General features: G+C 27.9%; 1 long non-coding RNA gene across 1 annotated transcript; it reads right to left on the bottom strand.

Moving 5' to 3' along the window:
• Positions 1-3,026: 3,026 nt before the first annotated feature.
• Positions 3,027-3,901, bottom strand: LOC148199658 (uncharacterized). Its single transcript, XR_015786390.1, has 2 exons — positions 3,560-3,901; positions 3,027-3,428 (listed from the first exon to the last, which is right to left on the bottom strand). It is a non-coding gene; the product is annotated as an uncharacterized LOC148199658 (long non-coding RNA).
• Positions 3,902-12,757: the final 8,856 nt, after the last annotated feature.

Below are 12,757 nucleotides of genomic sequence, written 5' to 3'. Positions count from 1 at the left end.
AGTGTTATGAACCGACATGTTAGATTGATGGGCTTGTCCATTGGGCCACTTGTGTTGGGGTTGATGTGATCAAAATCTAGCTCACACATGGACCCCTCCCAACACACATTTTGTTTTTTCTCACTCTAACGGGAATCTCACGTCAATTCACTTCACATATTAAATGCCTCTTTCCTTCCACATTTTCCATCTCTATTCATCCATAAATTATATTACTTCAACTAATTTTATTTTTCTTTTCCTTGCATTCACTTCTTATTTCATAAATAACTTTTATTCTTGTTCTAGTTTAACACGACATAAAATCAAAATCAAACACAATTGAAATATTCACTAGTGCAAAAATCATAAACGCATTTTATTTAAGTCTCTCTCATGTATTATAACAGTTGTTCATAACTTCATTATAATATGCTTTGAACTTATTTACAAATTTGTCACATGTTTCATATTATGACTGATGTCAATAACTCCGTCATAATACGTTTTGAAATTATTTACAAGTTTGTCACTGCGTTATATATTAAGATTGATTTCCATAACTATATGTCTTAAGTTTATTATAATTCTATCACCGGTCAACCTATTATGATTGATGATTTTCACTCATTATGATAAATCGTCATAAAATGTTATTTTTTCACTAGTAATTCTTTTCATTATCTAAAACATCTTTTAAAAAAAATTATAATATATTATAAAACGAACAATACCTCATATATATATATATATATATATATATATATATATATATATATATAATATTTGAAACAGTAATATATTATAAAATTAACAATATTTTATATATATAATTATTGATCTTCATTTAAGGAACTTATAATCCAAACAACTTTAATTTATAATAAAAAATTAAATAAACATGAATTATATGATCACGCTCGTTATAAGATATTTTGGATAAAATATATAATTTATCTATTTTTATTGATTTTTTAAAATTTGTTTACTACTTGTTTTTTTATCCCTATTAATTGATACGGATAAGAAATATCTGTGCATTGTGAACAATAAATGAACTAACAGAATATGAATTTATATTAGTGAGATTGAAAAGTAGAGTTTTTTTTATCAATAAAAATAATCTATAAATGTAAATATATACTTGGAGTACATCAATCCATACACATGAAATGAATAAAAGAAAAAAAAAAAAAATATATATATATATATATATATATATATATATATATATATATATATATAATATTGTGCTTTGACTTTTCTTGTTACATTACAATTATAAGGACAATATATAATTATAATTACACATATACATAATATTGGTGCAAGTTAAAATGTTTGTGGAGACACCATATCACTTGGATTTGTTCCTGGCTGGTAGTCTATAGATTTTGGAATTATTTTTTTTTTAAGTGAATGAAAAACTACAATAAATAAATATGAGTATAAATAACAAATTCCTTTTAAAAATAAGATAATATTGCCCCGTTATTTAAAATAGTAAAATGATTGGACAATTGACAATTCCTAAGGAGACTGAAACCTGCGGCAAACAACTGAGGCAAACCACGAGAACGTGATAACTTTAACCTAAAAATATAATTGCCAATGAATTAATTAGGAATCTTATGCAATGTGTGGAGCAGTAGTAAGATGTTTTGTGAATTTTCTTTTCACAATAAATCCATTACAATTTCTTTTTAAATTAATATGTGTTGATATTATTTTCCAAACTAATTTTATTCATAATTTGTGTTGAAAACTTAATTTGTCATCGGAAAATTAGTTTGGAAAGCCCAGTACTTCAAAATTCAATTTTTTTAAAGATTAAATTATAACTATTGATAACTTTTCAGATATTAAATATTAACTAGTTTTAATGTTATTTCATATTGTAAATTTGATTATTATGAATAATTAAGATGTATTTTAGTAAATAATGATAACAAAAATTGTAGAATCCCTTTTGCTAAATTTCTTTAAAAAAGTTTATAATAGACCTAATTGTCATTATATGAAAAATTTATTAAAAAATAAAATAAAAAACATGAACAACTCCACAAAAATCATAATAAATTTAAATTATATATATAAATAAGAAAAAATTACTTATTATAAAAAACTTAAGTAAATAATATATTGATGAAAAACAACTCAGTAATCAAATTATCAAATTAAGTAACTCTCTCATAATAAAAAAAAATTAAACTCATTATTTTTTCTTAGAAATTGTTAAATTTCACAACTATAAAGTTTCATGGTTATTATCTCATGTAAAATTTATTGTTCAGTACAAAATGAATATATAAGACATGTTCCTTCATGTGAACGTTAAAGTTCCAAAGTTAAAGAGAAAAGGAAAGAAATTTATGAAGAAAGTCCAAACAAGGGTCCCCAACACGGCCATCATCGCTTTATTTTCCTTAATAATTCACTCTACACAAAATACTTTACGTCTCTTTTCAATAATATTGATTTAGCTTAAATAAGACACTACTGAATATGAGTTTTACCAATATTGTTTAAGAACAAACAACACATGCCTATTTAAAGTCTTTTTTTTACACTGTTGTTATACAATTGTAAATAATCATATGATAAAACTTTATTAATTTAAAATAATTATCATAAAACTGTTACTAATGAAAAACTTTTTACTGATCAATAATATACACAATTTTGTATTGAAACTCATGGTATATATATGCAAATTAAATTCCTAAACGAATTATGTTTGCTAAGATATTAGTAACACAACATTTACCAAACAAATATTTGTTTTGTTTTTTCTTGTGAATGTAATGATTTTAAGTGGAAAAAAAAATAGTCCTAAAATGGGGCTTTATTTATTTTAATTATGGAAATAAATGAGTGCAACATATATATAATGATATTACTTTTTTTTTGGTAAGTATAGAAGTACGGGAAATATGGTTTTTTAGCACCATTTATTTAATTATGTTTGCTACTGCTAGTAATTCTTGTGTGTATTTGCCTTTGTATATGGAATTGTTCTAGGTGCCAAAAAATTGAAAGATAATATATAGTATTTAATGAGATTCTTTTTATTTTCTTCCAAGGATGTGACATATTCTCTTTAATATATGCTCCGAATACACATTTCTCGACTAAAACTTATAAAAATTATAGAAATATATAAACTTCACTCACGATTCAATAAACTTCACTTGTACTTTTAGATTTAAAATTTTAAATAGAATAGGTATGATTCTACCTGTAAAACCTTCTTAAATCCTAGATATGAATATTCGTTGCTGCTGCTTCTTCCCAGGAATGAAAAGTTAATTTTTTATTGAAAAAGAGAGTAAATATTGCTCCGAAATGATATATTTTATTACTCATGCCATGCACAGAACATAAAAAAGAAGAAGGTGGAACATAATATGGATAGCCAGCTCTGCAAAATCAAGATCTGACAGTAGAAACTGCAGAAAGCTGTTAGTTAGCTGTGATGAAAAATCAGTCAATGATTTAAGAAAGAACTTATTAAGAACATCATGAATATCATCATCTGCAAAACAAGGACTAAGAAAAAAGCTAAGGCATCGATGTTTACCGGATGAAATGGATGAAGAAAAGACAGAGTTAGAGTGGATGGAAAGTTCCGAAGGGATGGCATGATCCAATAAGAAGGAAAATTCTGCAGAATCGAACCAAAAGAATCAGATCAATGCGATCCCTTTGGAACTGTCCACCCACAATAAGGTATGATGTTTTTGGTGAGAAATTTGGAGGGTGAGAGAGAGGTGGTTGTGGTGTATGTGTGTGTGGGGTGGTCCAAAAAGTGGTTGTGGGTTGGTTTGTGATTTATAGAGTGAGAAGAGAAAGGTGAATGTGAAGTTTGTTTGGATTCACATTCACTTGGTGTGAGATGAATGTGTGTGTTTCTGAAATTACGCTTTCAGTGGTATTTATGTGAACGTCAAACATTCTTCTACTGCCTGCTTTATCTTGTCTCTTCATCCTTTGCTTAAATACCAATCATCTAACACGTACCACCTACTTTATCATATTATCTTCAAATTAAACTTACTTTCATCTTTTTTTATATTCATTAATTAATTACCTCAACATAATCATTTTTCTTTTCTTTCCTTATACACATATAAGTTTTTTTCATATTTTCTACTTCTATTCTTTTAAAGACGTACACAATATATACTCTTATTCTTTTAAAAAGAATTAAATGTAATTTTAGTTTTTAAATTCTAACAAAATTGAAATTCATTTTTATTTCACACTTTTATATAATTTTTTTTTCAAATTTAAAAAATAAATAAATATAATATTTTTAATCTAATTATAGGAAACTAGAATCATATGTATTCCTAAAAATAAATAAAAAATTAGCCATATAGTTACATTTTTTGAGTGAAGTAGAAATAATGCCAAACTATATCATATTAATCATATAAGTGAGGTTTAGTTTTTATAAATGAGTTCTATGATTTTGAATTATGTAAACATGTATTTTTAATTATTGTATCTTTATTAAATTTTTTAATATACTAAATATTAAAAAGATATTTTTTATTTGAATATATATTGTTTAATTTTTTTTTCATTAATGAGTGATGTAATTAATTCCTCTTACACAAATATCTGATTTCTCATTTATATTCACTATTTACCAATATATTCAATTTCTGGTATAAGTATATATAAGCTAAAAACAGGCGTAGAATATTCATTCTTTTGAAAAGCTTCGAGAAAACTTATATTAAAGGCATTGATTGAACAACCTTTTATTTGTGTGGTGGATTCTTATGAGCCGTTGTGGAGGCATCAATCATGACATCCAACTGATTAAATTCTAAAGGTCTATTCAGCTTATACTTCAACGAATAATCTTCGATTTCCAGAATAAACGACAAGAACACAATTATAGTCTTTTATTTAGGAAAATTAAGCTATTAATATTCTGTCTAAATTATGATAAATATTTTACACAATGATCTAGTAGGGCTGTGTATTAAAAATTTCATATTAATTAAATATAAGAAAACTTTATAATATGCAGATTTTATTTTATAAATTAATTTTATGAGACTGAATTAGATTTAAAATTGACTTTTTAATATCATGTTTAAAATTATGATATTTAAAACGAAAATTTATGATTGATACAAGCTTATATATTAACACTCATTAATTCTTACTTTAACTTTTCTATTTATGACATAATTTCAAACAAAATTATAAGTTTAATAATCGAATAGTTCTATCAAATTTTACATAGATAATCTAATTCATTTAATTCATTCATCAATCTTAATATATATATATATATATATATATATATAGTGTCGGTCTTAAAAATTTACGATCTTTACTTTCGGAAATACCGGTATCTAACTGTCACTGTGCATGTATTTGTAAAGAATGTAGATATCAATTTCTTCCATTTAGAAAATAATTCAAGATATGAATATTGAAATATTGTCTTAAACTTGTAATATTTTAATTTTTTGGATGATTTAATCTCTAGCTATATAAAGATTTAACTAATTTAATAATTAAAATGAAAAAGGCATACGAGTGAGGAAAAAATTAGTACATTTGATTATTGAGATAGGTATAGAAAAAATAATTAATAATTAACATTTTTTATATTATTCGTTGCACTTAATATTTATTTATTTTCTCATTAAATCAGTTAAATGAATTTAATCAAACAATTACAACAAATACTTATTTTTCATTGAATTTAGTTGAACAAAAATAAAAAAGATGAAACTTGAAATAATTTCTACAATGTCAAAATTGTGTCTATATGACACAACTTCTACATATATAATTAAAATAAAACCATTTTTTAATTATTTTCTCATGAAATCATATCAAGTTAACACGATTTATTCAGAGTGACAATTTTCTTAAATTTTGCATTATTTTAACAAATTTAGAATAGAATTACACCACTCTCCCAAAAAAAAAACCAGCACTGACATATTATACATATTCAAGTTTAACATTTTCTTATAAATTGTAGAAAGATTTACAATATAATTAATATAAAGTCTACAAATTTATATGCACGAATAAGAGAAGGCATATTAGTCTTTTATGTAAGTTTAACAAAAGAGAAGATAACTAACTTTTTTATATAATAAAATATTAGAAAGGACGTGCCCTTGTACAACATAGAGAAAAAACTATAAGTCTAAGATTAAGTGTCCAATTATTAATAATAATAAAAAGAAGAAGAAATGAAATAAATAGTACACAAATAGTTGTCATATGTCACAAACTTTGAGATTTTAATATAACTAAAGTATAAACTTACTCCTTTATTGTAGGACCCAATGCACACTTAAATCTTAAAGTGAACCTTTAACTCTATTGGTGGCTATACTTGTTAATACTATACACATATATAAATATTCACACTCTTATTATAATGGATTACTTAATTATGAGAAAATATGATTATTGATTTAAAATAGAAAATAGAAAAAGAAAGACTTGGGTTGGGTCCATTAATGAGAAGGTTTAGCATTTAAGCTAATTATATCTTCCCCACCAATCCTCACATGATAGCCGACAAGAAGTTTTTGAATCTTTCGAGATTCAACCCACAATCTAAATACTATAATTTTATATAAACATAGTTCACAAATCCTTTTACTAAGGATCCCTTGGTTTAGTCAGATCATAGATCGATGAGGAAATCCCACCAAAGATTTGGTTCATGTCTTACACTTTTTTTTCTTCTTAACTTTGGGCTTTTCACATACATTTTGTAAACAACAAAGGCTTAATTTATAGTTTTATTATATTTGTTTTTCAAAAAGTGAAATATAAATGTAATTCAACGTTATCAAATATGTTTGTAAAGTTTCCATTTAGTTTAGATATTATAACTTAATCATCCTTCCAATGATACGAAATATTCAGCACAGTCCTTTAAGTTGTATCTAATTTATATATTTTTCAAATAAAAATGTTTAATTAACAGTTTTAAAATAAAATTACGTTTTTTCCTTCAAAAAATGAAATTTAAATAAAGGCAAATTTAAGTTTAATTCAATTTTATCAAATTTGTTTATAAAGTGATGTACACATTTAATTTATATATTTTTAGTTTAATTTTATTTTTAGACTACGTAAATAACTGTTCTTTATATTATAAAATATATAGGAAAGAAAAACTCGTTAGTAAAATTTTTTTATTAAGATCAATCTTTAAAAAACTTTTATACCAACTAAAAAAATAAAATTTAAGTCTAATTTAATTTTGTATATAAAGTAAAATTTAAATGTCACTTATATATTATAATTAAATTATATTTTTTATATAATATAAGATTTCTACTTTAATAGTTAACAAAACTAATGTATATTCTTACAAAATTTTAAGAAGTGAACGACTATGTGTACATTTGTTTGTTTAGGTTAAATTAAATTAGATTTTACTTATAACATTAATGTTAAGCATTTAAATCAACTTTCAATTTTTATGACCATGATGATATATTCTAATAAAACTTTCATATATGATATCAATTGATTTTATGTATTTTTGTTGTATATTTTCATGAATAAATTAACTTTTTCAATATTTTTATCTTGTTTTATTATCAAATTTAGTGTGTTTTGGTTAATATAAGCTTGCTTTATCTGTAATTTCTTTTTGAGTGTTTGAGATAAAAAAAATATATAATAATTCTAGTGGAGGAAAATAAGTTGGAACTAAAGGAAGCATGATTGGATAAATACTCACTTCAGGATCTCTAGAATTGCACTCACAGTTACAAACATGAAGAAAAGACTCACTTGTGGGTTATATTGCCATAGCCCGGAACGACCAGAAAATCACCATTAGACGCCAAATTGACTCGTTGGGTGAGTCGTTGGACAAAAAATTGGCTCACCCAACAAGTTACAAGTTAGGGAGAGCATCATTTGTAAGCCTCGCTGGGCGGGAATAAAGCCAATGGGCAAGTCTATCATCTTGATACACAAAAGTGGGTATTTGATTATGTTTTCGTTAGAGTTTTCATGATTCCTCATTCTTACACAAATAGAATCACTTAGGGTGCTTGAGAGAGACTCTTAGAAGTTGTTTGAAGTGATGGGAAGCTTTCCCTATCCTCCTTGGGTTTCCTCCTTCATCAATAGTGGTTTTCCCATTTTGAGATTGAAAAGGAAGATGGGTTGTAGATTGAAGATGGAAATGCGAAGGAGAGACGCAATTGAGGCTTGGAGTAGCTGCTAGGTGCTTTGGGAAAGAGACTTCATCTTCTTTATGGTTTAAATTGATTTTCTATCTCTTTAATTTGTAAATTCTAGGTTCTCCACCATGGAAAGCTATTTATATTTTTTGAGATTAGTTGTAAATCGTAGAATTCTTGGTAATTTTGTGCTATTAACGATATATGTCTTTCCAATTCATGTTAGTATTCAATTTCTATGCTTAATGCTTGATGTAGATTGATTTCATGCTTGATTTGTGGTCTTGATCTATTGGGGAACTTGAACCTAGAATTGAAATTAAATGCCTAATGGATGCTTGTATCTAGAAATAAAACTTGGTTTATTAGTAATTTAGACTTTTAAACTTAATGCATGGTTGCTTGTTGAGAATTCAAGGGATTGAAACTTAATAAGTTATCATAGGCTCAAAGTCATTAGGGATAAAATTTGAGTATGCTTATTAGTTGAACTTGACTTAAATTTAGAATTGAAATGTTTATGAATGCACGAGAGTGTAGTGGATGAACTCTAGCATTAACAAATTGTAAATACCTTATGCTACATTTTCTTGCACACCAACTGTTTGATGAGAATACCAAAAAATAGTTTCTTGTATTTTTGTGAACTTTGTAATCTAATTGAGTTAAAATGCTAGAGGTGTTGAGTGTTGCACAAGTCCCTTGAGAGAGAACAACATTTATCACTTGCTACACTACAACCGGTCCATTTGTCGTTGATTTTGCAGCCAACAATATGATGGTATCAAAGTGATTGACATACAATAAACATGTTCCGTTATAAATAATTGTTGGAAAAAACACATCATTCATAAAGAAAATTATCGTCTTTACCTCTAAGAATTACCCTACTAACAGAGAAATAAGATTAACTCAAGGATACACAAGAATATACGTGAAAACTCCAAATTCAGAGAAAAACCACGATTATTGTTTAATGACAACCAGATAATAAAACTATGTGAAAATTTCTACAACACATAGACTACTCACTCTCTCATGCCCATTGACCCCAAGTACAAATACAATCTCAAAAGCAAGAATGTAACCTAAACCTCACAACACTTTACTACAAGAGTATAAGAAAAATCATATACAAGCTTAAAGTGTTTTTGACTTTAGTAAGAAATACCATGGACTTAGAGTCCATTATATAGTCACCAACACCTACTCTCTGACTTATCCTAAGCGATATAGGACTTTCCAAGACATTATTTTCATCAGCACGACAAGATTCATCCTGAATAAAATAAACACATCTTCATTGCATATACCAACAATCATATTCCACCATAGAAAGTATATTCAACTGGAATCAAACCATCCCAAAAATTTTCATACACTATGCATCAATACCAATCAATGTTTGTGTAAAATCACCACACACCTTGCATGAATATTAGCCAATGCCAGTGACCATACACAGTGTATCATTGCTAATTAATGCCCATGTGTAATCCCCATACACCTAACCAGGATTGCCATATGTCACAATCCTCTAATATAAGATTTGACCAACCAGGAGCTACCACATCATCTCCTTCTTCCTCAAGCAAATCAACAACATAACCAATGTCTTCATCGCACAGTCACAGCCAGAACAACACTAGACCCTACACCAACAGCCTTCACTAGAGAGCTAGCCACCACCGCACCGCTAAGGCATGACGATGCAACACTTGTTGACAATGCAACACTCCATCACATCAACCACACAAAACGTCATCATCACATCAGACCTCTACCACACATATCAAGTGTCATTAGAGCAGCAGAACCTTGCTGCCATTATGTCGTAGCCTATGACATAAATTGGAGCAGCAGGTCGTACATCGGCTCTACCACCTTCGTTCAACACTTGTAGACTTCGCGCTCTCCACCGCATGAACATGCATCACTATCGACATAGATCTAAAATTTCACAGTAGATACTTCACCTCCTACAACAAATCGAGCTTCCACTATCATTAGACGCGCGTCATTGGGGGAAGCCACTTCACCTAACAACCTTCACCTGCCTTGCCAAGAACGCCATTTACAACACAAATCCACTACACGTAGATCACCGAAAAAAAACCCAAGCTCTACCGTATGCAGGTCCATGGATGCAACAACCATCAAACCTCCAAGAGCACACCACGTAAGCCTAGATCCACAAGCTACACCACACGAAAAATCCAGAGTACGTGTGTAAGCCATAGAGCAATTCCTCTATGCATATGCCGCAAACCATGAGTCAGACATATCATATCTCTATCATGCATCACTCACTCAGCCACACGAGCACCAACAACTACCTCATTTGCATATCTAGGAGCACACTCGTCAAAAAACACCAACTCCACTACATATCCTGCACAACTTACAATCCTTGCACCTCCGTGAACCCGACTACAAATTCATTGTGCTAACACAATGCCGACAATGATCCTTCTATCAAATCTCTCATTGAAACTTCAACAAATAAGGATAATTCTCCAACAAAGGAATTCATCTTTTCTAATGTGGAAGATCAAACCAAGTTGCAATCACCAAGCATATTAAGAAACATTATGCTAAATAATAGCTCTTATACCACTTGTTGGAAAAAATACATCATCAATGAAGAAAATTATTATCTTTACCCTCGAGAATCACTCTACTAATAGAGAAATAAGATTAACATAAGGATATACAAGAATATACGTGTGGAAAATCCAAATCTAAAGAAAAACCACCGTCATTGTCTAACACTATGTGAAAATTTGTATAACACTATGTGAAAATCCAACCAGAGAATAACACTATGTGAAAATTTGTATAACACAAACACTACTCTCCCATGTCCTTTGACCCCAATTACACCCAAACTCGAAAGCAAGAATTTCATCAAAATCTCACAACACTCTATTACAATAGTGTCAACACCCAATTTCGTTCGGGTAAGTAAATAAATAAAAATAAAGAATAAAAGAATAATAATTAATGGTGGGTAAAAAGGATAAAATAATACATGACACAATATTTTTGAAATATATGGTAATAATTCGAATCAATATTATGCTAATAATTATAAGCAATAATTAAAATAATATATTGATATAATTTGCTCCATCAGTTTCTTTTTAAAGAGAAAAGTATGATTTTAAAAGAATGGACAAAATTTTCTAACAATAATGATAATCAATGTCTTGAATTTAATTTGTTTTCTAGCAACCAAGAGCATTTCTTTCCCTATTTTGTTTATTGTCAATTAATTCACAATTAAGGCAAGATTACCATAATATTACAATGTGTGTATATAAATACGCACCCTGTCATAGAAAGAAAAAGAAAGATGAGAGAGACTGAAATAATAAAGATAGAAAGAGTACGGGAAAGTATAGAGAAAAGTAAGTTCTCATGCTAAAGGGACTCTGCCAACCGAAACTATCAAGGAAGAACTAGGGGAGTATTGAAAGCTGAAAAGGCATGTCATCTATGCACCTTTCTTTTTCTCTTTTCGTTGAAGGTCTTTCTAAAGGTATTATTATTTTTACTACACACCAATAATGTTTTTCATAAAAAGAATATCTTCTCTCGTTTCTTTTGGTATTGGTTATATCTCCTGCATCACGTGATATTTATTTATTTTATTTAAAAATAAATTATAAATAAACAACTTCAAAATAAATAAAAATAAGTATTTCTTATCACGTATTTTCCTATAAAAAATAATAATAAGTCATAAGATAATTTCTATAAGTACTCGTCGGCCTATGGCCGGTTTCATTCATTTTTTTCCCCACCATTTTTAAAATAAAAGAATTTCTTCCAAATAAAAAAAACGATGTCAATTCTAATCGAGTTCACTTTTCAAAAATCCAAAATAATCCATAATAATTTTCAAACAAACTCACAAACCTTTTTCTAGATAAAGAACTATGTGATCTCTCGTTGTCCATCATAAATTGATATACGTACGAGCAGATCAATCCTTGTCGGGTTCATAAAACAAAAAATATTTTTTGTTTCTTAATAGTTTCTTTATATTATTTTTTTAGGGAAAATTAAACATTTTGAGAAACCACGTCAATTTTATAAATTTAATTAAAGGTACTGCTTTTGGGCAGGCGCGGTAAGGTGCTAATACCTTCCTTATGCGTAATTGATTCCCGAACCTAAAATCTAGTTTTGTAGACCACACTTTTCTTTTACGGTTTTTCGTAGTTTTTTCATAATAAATTATGGTGGCGACTCCCAAAATCTTTTCTTAAACCCGTTTGTTTTCGGCTCGTCGTCCCGTCGCAATCTCGATTGCGACAAATAGCATAAGAAAATCAAATACAAGTTTAAAGTGTTTTTGACTCGAATAAAAAATAACATAAACTTATAGCCTATTATATATTCACCAACACTCACTCTATAGCTATATAATAATCAATGTTAAATATTTTCATTGTCTTCTAGAAAACCAGAAAAAAAAGGTGTTAAGATAGTTAGAATTTATGTCTAAGTTAAAGGTTGATGAGAAAAACAATAATTTATTTAACCTTTTTTCTCAATAACTTCTCAAATGCACA

Source organism: Vigna umbellata, chromosome 4, assembly GCF_029865625.1.
Source record: "Vigna umbellata cultivar VRB3 chromosome 4, Vumbellata_1.0, whole genome shotgun sequence".
Classification (NCBI taxonomy): domain Eukaryota; kingdom Viridiplantae; phylum Streptophyta; class Magnoliopsida; order Fabales; family Fabaceae; genus Vigna; species Vigna umbellata.
The sequence above is the reverse complement of the archived record's forward strand: the minus strand, read 5'-3'. Positions and strand labels throughout refer to the sequence as shown.